The 16,925-nt window shown below is 43.3% G+C and overlaps 1 protein-coding gene across 2 annotated transcripts in view; it reads left to right on the forward strand.

Annotated features, from left to right (window-relative positions):
- Positions 1-3,521: 3,521 nt before the first annotated feature.
- rnf180a (ring finger protein 180a) overlaps positions 3,522-16,925 on the forward strand; it is a 132,256-nt gene continuing 118,852 nt past the window's right edge. The window contains exon 1 of one of the 2 annotated variants that reach the window (XM_080186488.1): positions 3,522-3,610. The gene's annotated coding sequence lies outside the window, so the exon portion shown is untranslated. Of the gene's footprint in view, positions 3,611-16,616; positions 16,829-16,925 lie in introns of those variants that run through there. The other variant, XM_080186496.1, reaches the window with a different exon arrangement.

Below are 16,925 nucleotides of genomic sequence, written 5' to 3' on the forward strand. Positions count from 1 at the left end.
ACCCATTGACCCCCACTCTCTGCCTCCTATTTGACAACCAATCCTCTATCCACGCTAACACCCTACCCCCAACTCCATGTCCTCTGACCTTCTGCAGTAACCTCTTGTGAGGTACCTTATCAAACGCCTTCTGAAAATCCAGAAAGACCACATCCACCGGCTCTCCTCTATCCACCGCCCTAGACACATCCTCATAGAACTCCAGTAAATTTGTCAGACACGACTTCCCTTTAATGAAACCGTGTTGCGTCTGCCCTATCAAGCAATTCCCTTCAAGATGCCTCGCAATTTCCTCCTTAATGACGGATTCTAACATTTTACCTACCACAGACGTTAAACTAACCGGCCTATAATTCCCCGCCTTTTGCCTGGCACCCTTCTTAAACAACGGCGTAACATTAGCCGTTTTCCAATCTTCCGGCACTTCCCCGGAATCCAGCGACGTCTGGAAAATAACCACAAAGGCATCCACTATAACCTCCACCATTTCTTTCAGAACCCTCGGATGCATTCCATCTGGTCCTGGGGACTTGTCCACAATCAGCCCCTCCAGTCTGTCGCGCACCACCTCTCTAGTAACAGTAATGTCATTAAGACCCTCCAGTCCTACCACCTTTCCATCGCTAACACCCGGCAAATTATTCACGTCCTCCTCCGTGAAGACAGAAACAAAAAAGTTATTCAAGACCTTAGCCATATCCCCATCCCCTACCACTAGGTCCCCTTTCTCATCCTCTAAGGGACCAACGTTCACCCTAGCCAGCCTCTTCCTTTTTATATATTTATAAAAACTCTTGCTATCCTTTTTTATATTAAGCGCTAGCCCAGCTTCATCTACCCTCCTTTATCAACTTTTTTGTCAATCTTTGTTGACATTTAAACCTTTCCCAATCCTCTTCTCGCCCACTGCTCTTAGCTACTCTAAATTCCTCCGCTTTTAATTTAACACTTTCCTTCACCTCCTTCGTTATCCACGGCTTATTACCTCTCTTCCTACTGTCCTTTTTAACCATCGGAATAAATTTCTGCTGAGCACCAAGAAAGATCTCCTTAAAGATCCTCCACTGCTCCTCAGCAGACCTATCTTCCAACGCGCTCCCCCAGTCCACATTCGCCAATTCTTCTCTCATCCTACCGTACTCCCCTCTATTCAAACAAAGGACGCGTGTCCGGGAACCCACTTTCTCCTCCTCCATCTGCAACAGAAACTCCACCATACAATGATCACTCTCTCCAAGAGGATCCTTCACCGCAAGGTCCCTAATTCTACCCGCCTCATTACATAGCACCAGATCCAAGATAGCTCGCTCCCTCGTCGGCTCCAACACACACTGTTCCAGGAAACTATCCCGGCAGCATTCCAAGAACTCCTCCTCGAGCCCACCTCGTCCAACATGGGTCGACCAAAATCCCCCATAACTACTGCCGTCCCATTCCTGCACGCCGCACTTATTTGCGCGTTAACAGCCCGCCCCACCTCCAGATCATTATTCGGGGGCCTATAGACGACACCCACCAGCGTCTTCCTCCCTTTGCTGTTCCTAATCTCCACCCACAACGATTCCACTTTCTGCTCTTTGGCTCCGATATCATCCCTTGCTACCACCTTGATGCTGTCCTTAATCAGCAGAGCTACGCCACCCCCTCTTTCCTCCTGCCTATCCTTCCTAAACACTTGATAGCCCTGTACATTCATCTCCCAGTCCCTGTCACCTTGCAGCCACGTCTCTGTAATGGCCACCAGATCGTATCCATTTGTGTCGATCTGCGCCACCAGCTCATCCACTTTATTCCGAATGCTTCGTGCATTCAGATAAAGCGCTTTCATCCCAGCCTTCTTCTGGACCCTATTTGCCGTAACGCCACCACTTGGGACATCCTCAGCCTCTTCCCTTACCTGTACCCTATCCTTAACTGTGGACCTCCTAACATCACCTACCCTCGCACCCTCCCCCCCCCTAATTAGTTTAAAGCCCTGTCTACAGTCCTCTTTACTCGATTCGCCAGCACTCTGGTCCCAGCACGATTCAGACCAACCCCATCCCGCCCGAACAAGTCCCACCTACCCCAATACTGGTGCCAATGCCCCATAAATTCGATCCCATTCCTCCCACACCAATCTCTGAGCCACCCATTCACTTCCTTTATCCTGTCAACCCTACGCCCGTCTGCACTCGGTTCAGGCAGTAGCCCAGAGAAGACCACCTTGTCGGTTCTACTTTTTAATTCCATTCCCAGCTTCTCATACTCCCTCCCCAGATCCTCAGTCCGCACTTTGCCTACGTCGCCGGCACCCACATGTACCACCACAACCGGGTTCTCACCCTCCCACTCCAGATTCCTCTGCAGCCCAGCTGCGACATCCTGTACCCGAGCACCAGGCAGACAACACACCCTTCTGTGCACTTTGTCATTGTGACAAAGGACAGTGTCAATACCCTTTACCCCACTATCCCCAATCACTACTACGTTCCTTTTCCCCCTCTCTTTGCCTATGTCCTGCTGCATCAGTGTACCGTGTGCAGTTTGCTCACCAACCTCACCTGCCTTGTCCTCTTCCAGAGTGGAAGCAAGAACCTCAAACCTGTTATGCAGATTAAGAGGCTGAGGCCTCCGCTCCTCACCCCCCTTCCTCCTCCCAGCAGCCCCCTTTTGTTCCTGACCCTTAGATTTAGACAGTCTAGAGGGGGTGGATGTCACTTGCACCCCATTGACAATGGCACCCTCTCTCCCCTTGATGAGCCTCAGTGTCTGTAGCTCAGAGGCCAGCTCATCCACCTTGAGCTGGAGCTCCTCCAGCAACCTGCACTTACTGCAGACATGGTCTCTGGGAAGGACCCTGGGGTCCACCAGTTCCCACATCATACAGGAACCGCACATCACATGCCCCTCCATTATTCAATATAATTTGTTGTGGGAAAAAATTTTTTCCTTGTTTCTTGCTGTAGTAGTTTTGAAAAAAAAATTTTTTTTTTCCTTGTTCTTTCAACCTGGAAGGGGGATTACGGAAGGGGGATTACGGAGGGGGGATTACGGAGTGGTGGATGGGGAAGATGGAAATGGCGATGGGGAAGATGGGGGGGGGCTTTGGGAATACCGGGGGGGGGGGCGGTGGGAGGGAGGGAATGGGGGAATACGGAGGGCTGGAGGGCGAATACGGAGGGGGGGAGAGGGAATATGGGGGGGGTGAGGGGGAATGGGGGGGAATACGTGTGGGGGGGGTGAATACTGGGGGAATTACAGAGGAGATGGGGAAATGAAGAGGGTTTGGGGAGAGGGAAGGTGAATGGAGGGAGGAGGAATCAGAGAGGGAGGGGCTGTCTGGGGAGGGTGAGGGGATGAGGGAGGAGGAGCTCCGGGCTGTGGGCGGTGTCCCGGGCTCCTGCCGGAAGCTGCTCCGGGGCCTCTGGCGGCGCGGTTGGCGCTCGGAAAGGGGCAGCTTGTTGAGGAGAGGCCGGGGCTCGGATGGCGGCCTTTAGCGGGGTGTGCGCGGCGGAGGGAGCGGGGTGAATGCAGCGGCTTGTCCCGGGGACCGTCCACACCCGCCCGCTCCCCATTGCCCCAGGGTCAAACCCACAATGATTCACTCCGGCTGAGGCGCTATTTAAATGTAAGTTACATTGGGTATAAAGTTGCAGCGGGACTCGCTCAGAGTCAGTGTCTGGGTTACAGTCACAGTGTGTGAGGAGGGGGAGCAGCCTCCTGGGCTGTACACCTCTCCAGCCAGGCAGACTCATTAACACACACCTGATACTGCTCAGTATCTGCCTCTCCTCAGGGATACTTGTAACCATCGTAAAGATATTAAATAGATACAAACTGCTGCAAGGAAGCTGTGAACATCTCAAACCAAAATGATGGGATGTTCTGTCAGGAGACCCAAGTGAAACAGTTGAAGTTTGTTTAGCAAAAAGTGCTGTGGCCTTTGGTGTGTGTCGATCTATCAGCCTCAGTATCCGATAAAGATATAGATGGGGAATAATTAGGAAACACTGAACAATAGTATCAGGGGACTCAATTGTTTTGTGAGAAATGTGTAATGATTGTTACAATTACACAGGAGCCCTGTTTAACACCCTTGTTTCCAAAATAGGACCTTAACTGCAATTGTACTCTGCCTTCATTTTAATGTTTTTCACTTTTATATTTTTGAGCGATTCATGCTTTTACTTTGTTTCCCCTTTTATTTTATAGTTTTGCACCTTTGTTTTGTAAATATTGTGGCTATTTGTTAGGATTGTTTAATTGTATTTGCTTTTCTTTGTTCCTGATTTGAACATCACAGGAGTTTGTAGAAACATTGCAAGGAGCTCTTTGTTAGATTTTTCTTCAAGGCTTATTCAGAAAGGCACTAGAGACACCGTGTGTCTGATTAAAAAAAATCTTTTTTTCTGAGGAGACTACTTTTGTTACAGTAGCATGTTTTTTTTTGCAGCTAGCTTTAGTATGCATATGTTTTTTTTTATTGCTGGGTTCCAAACATAACCAAATATTGAGCTTATAAAGAAGCACTCTAAGATGCAGGAACTGACATACTAATGGAAGTGGTTTGTGATACTAAGCACAAAATGTCTGATTAAATGTAAGTTGTCCTGCTGTCTCTGATAGTTGAGAATAACGTTAATGACACTGAAGTGGACTTTGCATATATTATTTAACAAAAGCAAAGTAGCCTTACAATCAGTTATTGAGTGGTGATACTGTGTTGCATGCATAAAGTATCCAGTGATGTAAATTTGACTTTCAAAATCAGGAGGCGGCAGAGACGTCTGAGATCATAAGAGTGGCAGAAGCCAGCTGTACCGTTTATTGTGATGCTTCGCAATGTTTGTTGGTAGCAAACTTTTCTTTTGGCTGGGCTATTCAACTGTGCATGCCTGCCTCATCAATTGAATGGCAGAACCAGAGTTACTTTTGGAACATATAAAGTTGTAGATTATTTATTAGTGTCACAAGCAGGCCTACATTGACATTGCAGTGAAGTTACTGTGAGAATCCCCTAATTGCCATTTTCCAGCACCTATTTGGGTACACCGAGAGAGAAATTAGCAAGGTCAATGGACCTAACTAGCACATCTTTTGGACTGTGGGAGGAAACCTTTGCAGACAACATGCAGACTACACACAGTGACCCAAGCTGGAATCTAGCCGAGGTCACTGGCATTGTGGGGCAGCAGTGCTAACCACAGGCACCATTGGACTAAAAATAGTAACTCACAGTTCAGAAAATCGGCAGACAGTCTGATATAGTTAGGCAAGTAGAACAAATGCTTTGCCCCCATGTTGAAATAGGATAATCCTAAACGGTTAATCTCCTATCCTGCACAAACCTATATTCTTTAATTTTCTTAGTATTCAAAAATCTATCTGCCTCTGTCTTGAATATATTTGATTTTGATTTATTATTGTCACATATACAGTGAAAAATATTGTTTTTGCGTGCTACACAGACGAAGCATACCATTCATAGAGAAGGAAGTGAGAGTGCAGAATTTAGTATTACAGTCAAAGCTAGGGTGAAGAAAAAGATCAACTTAATGCATGGTAAATCCATTCAAAAGTCTGAAGCAGGGAAGAAGCTGTCCTTGAGTCAGTTGGTACGTGACCTCAGAGATTTGTGTCTTTTTCCTGATAGAAGAAGAAAGAAGAGAGTATGCCCAGACAGCATGGGGTCCTTGATTATACTGGTTACTTTGCCAAGGCAACAAGAAATGTAGACAGAGTCAATGAATGGAAGGCTGTTTTGCATGATGATTTGGGCTACATTCATGGCCTTTTGTAATTTCTTGCAGTCTTGGACAGAGCAGGAGCCATACCAAACCGTGATACAACCAGAAAGAATGCTCTCTATGGTGCACCTGTAAAAGTTGGTGAGAGTCAGAGCTGACATGCCAAATTTCCTTTGTCTTCTGAGAAAGTAGAGGCGTTGATGGGCTTTCTTAACTGTAGTGTCGGCATGGGGGGATCAGGACAGCTTGTTTGTGATCTTGACACCGAAAAAATTTGAAGCTCTTGACCATTTCTACTTTGTCCCGTTGATGTAGACTGGTATGTTCTCCACTACGCTTCCTGAAGTCAATGATAATCTCCTTAGTTTTGTTGAAGTTGAGAGAGAGGTTATTGTCGTCGCACTAGTTAATCAGATTTTCTCATTCTTGTACTCTGTGTCGTCATTGTTTGAGATTGGACCCACAACAGTGGTGTCATCAGCAAACTTGAAAATCAAGTTGGAGGGGAATTTGGCCGCACAATCGTAGGTGTATAGTAGACGGCTGAGAACACAGCCTTTTGGGGCACTGATGTTGAGGTTGATTATGGAGGAGACATTATTGTCTATCCTTATTGATTGCAGTCTGTGAGTTAGGAAGTCTAGTATCCAGTCACAGAGAAAGGAGCTGAACTTCAGGCCACGGGGTTTGGAGATGAGTTTTGTAGGAATAATTGTGTTGAAGGCTGAAGTGCAGTCAATAAATAGGAGTTTGACATATCTTTATTATGTAGGTGTTCCAGGGTTGAGCGCAGGACCAGGCAGATGATGTCTGCAGTGGACCTGTTGCAGCAGTAGGCGAACTGTAGTGGATCCAGGCAATCCAGGATTACTCAGTGACTGAGTATTCATGGCCCCCTGGATAAAAATTCCAAAGATTCATGACATTTTAAGTGAACAAATTATTTTCTATATTGGTCTTAAATGACCAACTCCTTATACCTTAGATTGTAGTCCTGTTTTTTAGATTTCACAGCTAGGACAAACATTTTCTCATCATCTATCTTGTCAAACCCTTTAAAAAGAGTTATTTGCATCAATTAGACCTTATTCTTCTAATTTCCAGATAATGTAGAGCTCTGTCTCTTCAGGTATCATGTCTTAAGAGGGCATTGATAACCATGGATCCCCATATTAATTTTGCTCTGGAAGCACGAATCATATTTGGTATATTCATCCAGTTGGTGAGGTTCTTTTTTTTTGTCTACCCTGATCCTTTTTTATCATTAATCTTGCCCATCAACAACAACAGACTTTCCAAATCATAATTTCTTAAGACATGCCCAAGAATCCAACTCCTTCCCTGATCTTAGCACATTTTCTTTTGGTCTCAGATTTTGAGCACCTCTGCATTGGTAGTGTGACTTGGTAAAGATGCCTTCACTATTCACCTCATTTCTTCTCTGCATTGCTTCACTGAATATCCAACATTTCCTTCCAGAATTGGTGTGATGCAGCATTCCAGCTTTGTTGCTATGGCTAATTTTGTGTTGATCATAATCTATTTTGTTTCTTTGAAATGCAGCTTTGGCCGTGCCAATCCTTTGCCTTATTTTTTGGTCACACTTTCTGTCCAATGTTAGCGGATTTCCTAGATAACAACATTTGTCTGCCTGTGTGGCATCATTTTCTTTGTTTTCACTTTCACTCACTCACTTTTGCAGTTTCTCTTCAGCGTCAGCAATAAGAACAGAGTAATCGGCATAAGTTATACTATTGAAGTTGTAATCTGCAACTAATAATCCAGGAAGGCTTTCAATCTCTCTATTTTCACTATGCAAATTGAACACACCTGGAAGCAAAATACACCCTTTTCTGACCTGTCTTTTAACCATTAAAATTGCTTTGATTTTTTTCAATTTTTATGGCTGCAGCTTGTTCCCAGTGAAGATTTATTATCATTCATGAGTCGCAAAAACCCAGCCTGCAGGTGCAGCAGGTGGTCAGGAAGGCGAATGGGATGCTGGCCTTCATAGCGAGGGGGATTGAATATAAAAGTAGGGAGGTCTTGCTGCAGCTGTATAGGGCATTGGTGAGGCCGCAGCTGGAGTACTGTGTGCAGTTTTGGGCGCCGCACCTGCGCAAGGATATTTTGGCCTTGGAGGGAGTGCAGAGGAGGTTTACTAGGCTGATACCGGAGTTGAAGGGGTTGAGCTATGAGGAGAGGCTGAATAAACTAGGCTTGTACTCATTAGAGTTTAGAAGAATGAGGGGAGATCTCATTGAGACGTATAAGATGATGAATGGGATGGATAGGATAGAGGTGGAAAGACTCTTCCCGCTCAAAAAAGACAGTAGGACTAGGGGGCACAGCCTCAAGATAAAGGGGGGGCAGTTCAGAACGGAGTTGAGGAGGAACTTCTTCACTCAAAGGGTGGTGAATCTCTGGAATTCTCTGCCCGTTGAAGTGGTGGAGGCTGCCTCGCTAAATATTTTTAAGAAGCGGGTTGATGGGTTTTTGATAAGAGAGGGGATTAAGGGTTATGGGGAGAGGGCGGGAAAGTGGAACTGAGCCACGACAGATCAGCCATGATCTTATTGAATGGCGGGGCAGGCTCGAAGGGCCAGATGGCCTACTCCTGCTCCTATTTCTTATGTTCTTATGTTCTTATGTTTACATCAAGGTCAAGAGACTCCAACATGTCATCTGTTCTTCATGTTTCATTTTATCAAATGCCTTACAATACATGAACACATTATTTTTAAGAACGTAAGATCTAGGAGTTGGCAATTCAGCCCCTCGAGCCTACTCCACCAATCATGGCTAATCTCATTTTAGCCTCAACTCCACTTTCCTGCCCGTTCTTCATAACATTCCGACCCATTTCTAATTAAAATCTATCTATATCCTCAAAGTTACTCAATGTCCACAACCCTTTGAGAGAAGTAATTTCTCTTTATTCCTGTTTGAATAGCAGATTTAAATCTAATACTATGACCTCTTATTTGAGATCGCATCACAAGAGGAAATGTCCTCTTTCTGTCTGCTTTGTCAATCCCTTTTATCATCTTGTATACCTCAGTTCGATCTATGTATTCTTCTAAACCTTAGAGGGTATAGACTTAAACTGTCTATATATAGATGATTCTTTCAGACAGCATAAGTCCAAAGATGTGCGGGTTAGGTTGATTGGCCATGCTAAGAAATTGCCTTAGTGTCCAGAGATGCGTAGGTTAGAGGGATTAGTGGGTATAATATGTAGGGATACGGGGGTAGGGCCTGGATGGGATTGTGTTCGGTGCAGACTCAATGTGCCGAAGGGCCTCTTTCTGCACTGTAGGGTTTTATGATCTATGATAAAGGTAGCATTCCTCTATTGACTATAAGACTACATTAAAGAGATATTTCTAACTTTATCTTGCTCGTAGCCCTAATCATCAGTACTTGAAGAAGGTCTTAGTAATGTGACTCGTTATAATGAAAGTGCTGTGGAGTTTACATTCAGTTGCTGCGGGCTCTTAGGGAGTGTAATAAACATTGATTTACTTAATCTTCTGGGATTTCCCCCATGTCGTAAACTACATTAAAGATGAGAGTTCTATTCCAAAGTCTTCTAAACTTTTAATTTGTTTGGTGACTATTACACCTGGACCTTTGGTTTTACTGTTTACCTTTCATGATTTTGTCATAATCCAAGAGTATGCTTCAACATCTGACAGTGAAGAAGAGTGAAAGGAAACCAAAGGCAGTTTTAAGGGATTTATGTTTATATTGGTAGACATTGAAAATCATGTATAGTTTTAGATAAGTTTAAAGTAATGTTTCTGTGCCTGGAAGGAAACTATATTTAGATTCATGGTGGACAAAAGTGTTCCTATGTGTGAGGGTTAGTTTCAGTACTAACTGAGATTCCGTTGTGCTTCGAGAGGCATGAAGAATAACTCATAGCTGTGGTATTGTTGAACAATGGGAGGCCCACTTCCCAGAAAGCTTTCTCTGTTCTTAGCATTAGCTGGAAGCTAAGGCAGTTGGAGACAGGTCACAGAGGAGTAAACAGGTTTCTCAATTCAGCTAGGAGAAACTGGACGGGACCAGGGAGTTGCAAAGTTGCAGGCTTCCTAAGGAACAAGATACAGTCCAGATAACCAGGGAACTGGACCAGAGAAAAAGTTTCAGATAACTGGAGTTGAGAACAGAGATCAAGGAAGAGTAAACAAAAGTCACTTGAGTTAAAGGGGCAGTTGCATTTAACTAAATACAAAGTGGGACAGCAGATCTTCAGAGGTAGCTAAAATGTTTGATGTAATTTCAATAAGAATCTGGGAAGTGGAAGTTAAAAAAATTGTGGCCATTTAAACAGCAGTCAAAAGAAACCCTAAGGGGTTGGTGAAAAAACGGAATGGACTCACTGTTAAAACTGAGCGGAAACTTTGTTTATAAGTGTCATTAGTAAAATCTGGACTGGATTTTGGAATGCAAGCCATTAAGTCAAATGATTCCGATGAAGGAGGGTTTTTAAAACGTTTTTAGGAGGTGGACTTTGGGGAATTCTGAGCAGAAACCATAGACAGTAACTTGGATTCAGAGCAGAGTGTGTGTTTGACTACAGCTATCTTGTGTGCTTAAAATAAACTTTGTGTGTTGATGAAACCATTGTAGCTTCAAATGTATTGTCTCATCCATGTTACTCTTAAAACATGTGTGCATTGGCTAAGCTAAAGGAGAGAGTAAAGGAACATTGTATTATAATTCAATTTTTCTCTTGTTTTCAAAGCTAATTAGTGGTCCTGTGACTCTGTTCTTCCATGTTTAATTTATAAAGTAAAAGGCCTTTTGAGTTAGGGTTCCATTCTGGAATCTTCCCGTCCAGTTATAACATCAACTAGAATTGTAACAAGGATATTGATAACTTTTATTATGAGAAAACATCACTGAAAAACAAGTGAGGTGAGTTTTGTAATTGATCTAAAATGCAGAAGTAATTTCTATCAGGAAGGGTAACACAGTTATGCCTCATGGCCTGGGTGATCCCAATGAAAGAAGGGAAATGTGGATCGATTGGTGTACAGCAAGTGACTAAGTTATTCTAAATATCTGGTTCAAGAAGCATCCAAGCGAGATGTACACCTCGAAGTCCCGGTGACGTGACTAGACATCAAATTGACAGTATGACAATAAAGAACCGATTCTGAAACATCTCCATCAGGTAAAGACCTACCCAGGCACTGACTGTGGCAGTAAACATGTACTTGTAGTTTGCTCCATCAAAATAAAGCCAAGGAAGTTGGAAAAAGCAGTGACATTAAAGAGACTAGATTATGGACTACTCAATACAGACTGCTGAACATAAAAATGCAAAATGGATGTTTAAAACCATTTCAAACGGCTTGAAAACCAAGGAAACCATTCAACATGGAAAATATTCGAAGCATCGGTGTTAGAATAATTAAAAAGCACCATTGCAACTAAAAATACAAAATGGAAGACATGAAATATTGGAGCACAGAAAGGAGGTCAACAGAAATATCAGAAATTGGATAAGAGGATCAAACAAAAATGTTGAAGGGAAGGGAAAGGCTTGAACAAAAAATATATACAGATAGAATAATGTACCTACCTATCCAACAACCCAAAATGTTCTTGCCCAAGCACTTAACCTGTCTCAATCATTTTGCAACCCCCTTGTGTCTTCCTCACAGCCTACCTTCCCACCAACCTTTGCATTATCAGCAAACTGGAACTCCCTCCCTCCCTCCCTTGCAGCACTGTGGGAATACTTCTGCCACATGGACTGCAGCAGTTCAAGAAGGCAGTTAACCACCATCTCTCAAGGGCAATTAGCGATGGGCAATAAATGCTGGACTAGAGAATAAAACAATCTTGGATATGTTGTATTTGGTACTCTACTTAAACCATCGATAGAGATTGTAAATAGCTGAGGTCCAGGCATTGCAGTACCCCTTTAGTTACACTATGCTGACCTGAAAATGACCTGCTTATCCCTCATGCCCAGAATAGGTTAATTTATTGCCCTAAATCCCACATTCCTAAATTTCCTAATCTCTTGTGTAGCATCTGATTGAATGTGTTTTGAAAATCCAAATATACTTTCTGCACTGGTTTCCCCTTATCTGCCCTGCTGTTACAATCTTAAAAAAGTTTCCAGATTTCTCCTTTACAATTCCATGTTAATTCTGTCCATCCTATTATGATTTTACAAGCTCCTTGTTTTCACATCCCTAGAAATTGGTCCTGTCATTTTGTCTACGATAGATGTCATGCTGAGTGGTCTTTTCTTCCTCATTTTTTAAGCAGTGAGGTTACTTTTGCTATTGTCCAGTGCATAGGGAACTGCTCTGGAAACCAGTGAATTCTGTAAAATTAAAAACCAAACCAATATCTCTGAAGCTGCCTTTTTCTAAACCTCAAGGAAATAGGCCAAAAGATTACTAGAATTTGACAATTTTTAGCCCTGATAACTGTTTCTGTATAATTTCTTTACTAATTACTTCTTTAAGTTCCTCATTCTCACCGGACTTCCAGAATTTTTTTTTTATGTCTTTGACCGTGAAGATGGATGCAAAGTATCATTTAATGATGGAGGTTGAATTCTAATGGGAAGATGTGCATAACTGCCCTTGACAGCACCAGACTGAGTTTGACACCAAGGACCATTGCAAATCTGGAGTCAGTGGGAATTGGGGAGAACGCTGAAGTCATAGCTAGCACAAAGAATGATGATTATTGGAGTCCAAAGGGTTGCTGGTGGTGTTCCTTATGGTCATGTCCAGGCCCAACCATCTTCAGCTGCTTCATCAATCATCATCTTTCCCAACAGGAGGTTGGAATGGTGAAGTTTGCTGAAGATTGCACAAAATTCAACACCATTTGCAATTCCTCAGATAATGAAGCAATCTGTGCCTGTAAGATTCTGACAACACTCGAACTTGGGCTGACAAGTGGCAAGAAACATTCATGCCACACAAGTTCCAGACAATGACTGTTTTCAACAAGAGAGCATCTTTGATGTTTGATGCCTTCACTATTGTTGACTCCTCCACCATCAACATCCTGGGCATAACTATTGACAACTGAATTGGACCAGCCATATAAATATCTTGAATACAGAGCATTTCAGAGGTCAGGGATTTTATGGTGAGTAACTTGCCTCCTGACTCCCCAAAGCCCGTAAGTCATCATGTGATGGAATACTCTCCATTTGCCTGGAATAGTGCTGTTTCAACAACACTCAGAATACCCAACATAATCCAAGGCTAGGCAATCCACTTGATTGGTATTTCATCTGCTATCCTTAAAAATTCACTTGTTCCGGCACCGATGTACACACTGCTGCCACTGGACAATCTACATTGCAGCAACTTGCTAAGGCTGCTTTGACAGCACCTTTCAAACTTGTGACCTCTACCACACAGAAAGGCAAAGGTAGCATTACCACCTGCAAGTTTCCCTCCATGCTGCATGCCATCCTAACTTGGAACTATTTCTTCACTGTTGCTGGGTCAAACAGTTCTGTGGGTGTACCTGCAGTCGATGGTTCATTGTGAAAAAGTGAATCAACACTATCTTCTCGAGGACAGTTAGGGATCAACAATACTTGCTGCACTTGTAAAAGATGCTCACATCTCACGCATGGATGGGAAAATAAAGGGATGATTGAATCAAAGAGATCATCAGGCGATACAGGAACTGCTTACCACTGGACATTTAAGATCAGGATGGGTTCATCTAGCTCACATCCATATGATACAGCTTGGGAGCCGACTTGGATAGTAGGGGAAGAGGAAAAGATATGGGCTTGGATAACTCCTTGGTGGTAGCAAATGAGTTGGTTAAAATGTTTTCCCCTTTCCTAACTGACCTTTTTTGAGGAGAGCAACCCTGGCAGAATGTCTCAGGAAGGTTTTTGAGATAGTGCCTTAATTACAAACTGCCATGCACCTGGAAGGTTGTTTTAAAATGATGTTTAATGGGGAGGGGAGGGTGTCAGGCCTTGCTTCCCACCATCAGAAGAGTAGGTGAGGGATACATTCCCACCAACTCCAGGTGCCCCACAGCCAATTCCTGCTGAAGTGAGCATTAATTGATTGCAGGCAGGATTTCCATCACTCACCTGGGACAAGAGCTTCACTAGGCTGAGGTAGAATTGCTGGCCATGAGGCTGCCGCTAGAGACCCACGTATATTTAAGGGGTCCCAGGGTAGGGAAGGCTGGGTAGATGAAGGGTGTGATTGGGTCTGGGGGAAAAGGCCAAGGGGGAGGGAGGTCCGAAGGCCTCCGGACCATAATGGTGTCTAAATTCACAAGGTGATTTCTGATAGAGGCGTCCTAGGGGTTTGATGTGTATAACAGGATGGGTGCTCTGTGGGCAGCATGGTGGCACTGGTTAGCACTGCTACCTCACAGTGCCAGGGACCGGGTTTGATTCCTGGCTTGGGTCTGTCTGTGTGGAGTTTGCACGTTCTCCCTGTGTCTGTGTGGGTTTCCTCTGGGTTCTCCAGTTTCCCCCCACAGGCCAAAGATGTGCAGGTTAGGTGAATTGGCCATGCTAAATTCCCAGTGTACCTGAACAGGCACTGGAGTGTGGCAACAAGGAGATTTTCACAAATACCACATCACAGTGTGAATGAAAGCCTACTTGTGATGAATAAATAAATGAACTAACTATTTAACTGGCAAACTCCAGAGGGCGGGACATCCTGCCCAGGGAGGGGTGGAAGCCCTACATTGAACTTGTTAAACCCACCTGTTTTGGGTGGTCTCCATTGCCAATTTTACTTGCGGGGTGGTAGGGCGATGCAATCCGTCTGCTCCCCTACCTGCCCATTTTATTGACCCCAGTCTCTCTTTAGCATCACTGTCATCATGAGTTGCAACTGATATATGGAGGATGAAAAAAAAATAAAAGAAAGTAATCAACGTTTTTCTACAAAATTGGAAATCTCCCGTAACAACCTCCTTTCCTAATTACTAGCAATGGAATCCAGAATCTCATCACTAAGGTGATCGCATGTTAATGAAGTGCCAGCGGCTCATTCAAGCTGCTTGTAGACTGCGCTGTGTCTGAAATTAAGTTACTAATTAAAGGGTAGGTATTTATTGAGCTGCCCAAAATAGTCTGTGTGCTTAATAAGTTATAAGCAATGTCTTTGTATTTGACTTATGATAATGTCAAATGATTTATGCCATCTGTCCAACACATGAAGCTGCCCATGCTAAGCATGAACAGTTGAAGTGGTAGGGATTGTAATGTAGACAATGGACAGTGGCGGTCATTATATAGGATGGTGAGATTTTCATCATTGTGCTGTTTATTTGGTTTGATTGAGACTTCTCTGTCCAGAAGCCTCATAATCCTGTTGGCTGATTGTCCTTTCCGCAGTTCACTTGTTTCAACTATGTTTTCACTCCACTGGGCAGCAGAGTAACTTGAAAACTATGTTCTGCTTTCTATAAAGAATCATTGAGCTATTCAGAAAAACTCTTCCAAAAATGCAAATACTTTCATTTCACAAGCAGTTTAAGGTAGTTATTTATATTATTTATCGGCTGGGTTAGATCGTCAACATATTGTGGGAATCTGTTTGAAGAATGGTCGGTGATTCTTGTCCACAAGATGAACTCAAAAAGGGCACAACGGAATTTAGGGAAAAAGCTAAAGAAAAATGCAGTTCAAAACTAGGGTAGTTGGGGGAGCTTTGGAAAATTTTGCCTGATGTGCTCAGAAGAAGGGCAGGAATGGCTGAAAGGATGGTCTCCGTTTTAGTGACAAAGAAATCTTGAATTCTTTATTCTGTACCCTCTCAAAAAACGAAGAACAGTACAGCACAGGAACAGGCCCTTTGGCCCTCCAACTCTGCACCGCTCATGCACCCAACTAGACCATTCTTTTGTATCCCTCTTCCCAGTCTGTTCACGTGGCTATCTAGATAAGTCTTAAAGTCTCCTTTTCTTTCTTCCCTGTGTACTCTATGAATGGTATCTTTTGTATTTATAGCACATAAGAAACAATACTTTTCATTGTGTCCCAGCAAATGTCACAATAATAAATCAAATCCAACTTCTTGTTGGAGTTTAAACCCTAGTAATTGCTCATTGGAGCATCCAGTTGTTTCTTAAATAATTTGTCTATATTTAATCTCTGCTGTTCTCTGGAATTCTATGTGTAATCATTTTTGTGGGACAAAAGATGTCCTGATAAGTCCTAAATTAACTGTTTTTTGGTGAGCTTGAACCATTATTCCACTCTCCCAACTTAACGTACTGTCAACTTGATTTACAATCTACATACCTCAAATCATCTTTCCAATGCCGTCTTTCTGGCAACAGCTACAGGTTGCCTTTGTACAAAACTCTGAATGTAAAAATACATGCTTGGGAGCTAAAGCTGGCCTCCATTTTACTTGAATTATATTTTACCATTTTGGCTGTGTTTAGCAATATACTGACTGCCTTGCATTGTTTGGACATGTTTATTGTACAATCTATACTTAGATTTCAGCTTAATCTTTGCCTATCTCAACATTTAATAGTGTAAGTTGCCTATTTTTCCTTCTATCTTATCTGTATAAAATGTCATTCTCCATTGTTGTGCCCTCTTGAATGTTTTGCACAAATCATTCTGAGCTGTCTCTGTTTAGTCGTTTGTTCCTTTTTGTTTGATATCTGCAAATTTAACTGATGTGGATTGAATTTCTGAATCTGGGTTATTTGTAGAAATTATTAAATTGCTGGTTCTGACAGGGTACTGGGATACCCCAGCCTCCATCACAACACTATAAATAGGATTTCTAATTTCAGCCTGAGCGATATGATCCAAAAATAGTTGGCCATAACTTTCTCTGAGTTGCAATCAGCGTCTCATTGCCATCTGCACCCACTTGTGCTAAATTCTGCCTGTCTTGGTCGACCTTCCTGACTCAGGCCAGACTAGAATAAGACAGCTCCGCAGGTTCCTGGGCCCAACTTTGGAGTCTAAAAGAAATGGAGAATGCCATCTCCCCATCCTCCCTTTTTTTTCCTGACATTAGTGGCTGCAAAGCAGTTGGCTTTAAAGATCCTGTTTGAAAAAACAAGGCCAGGGAGAAGGTTAAGTTTCTGAGGTAAGTGGATGGAATTTGGGGCACTGGGTTTTGTTGACATGGGAGGATGGGGGCGGGGGGGCTGGAGGTGGAGGTGGGCATTGCACATGGGAGGATG

The sequence above is a fragment of the Carcharhinus amblyrhynchos genome, chromosome 1, assembly GCF_965287045.1.
Source record: "Carcharhinus amblyrhynchos chromosome 1, sCarAmb.v2.hapA, whole genome shotgun sequence".
NCBI classification, from domain to species: Eukaryota; Metazoa; Chordata; class Chondrichthyes; order Carcharhiniformes; family Carcharhinidae; genus Carcharhinus; species Carcharhinus amblyrhynchos.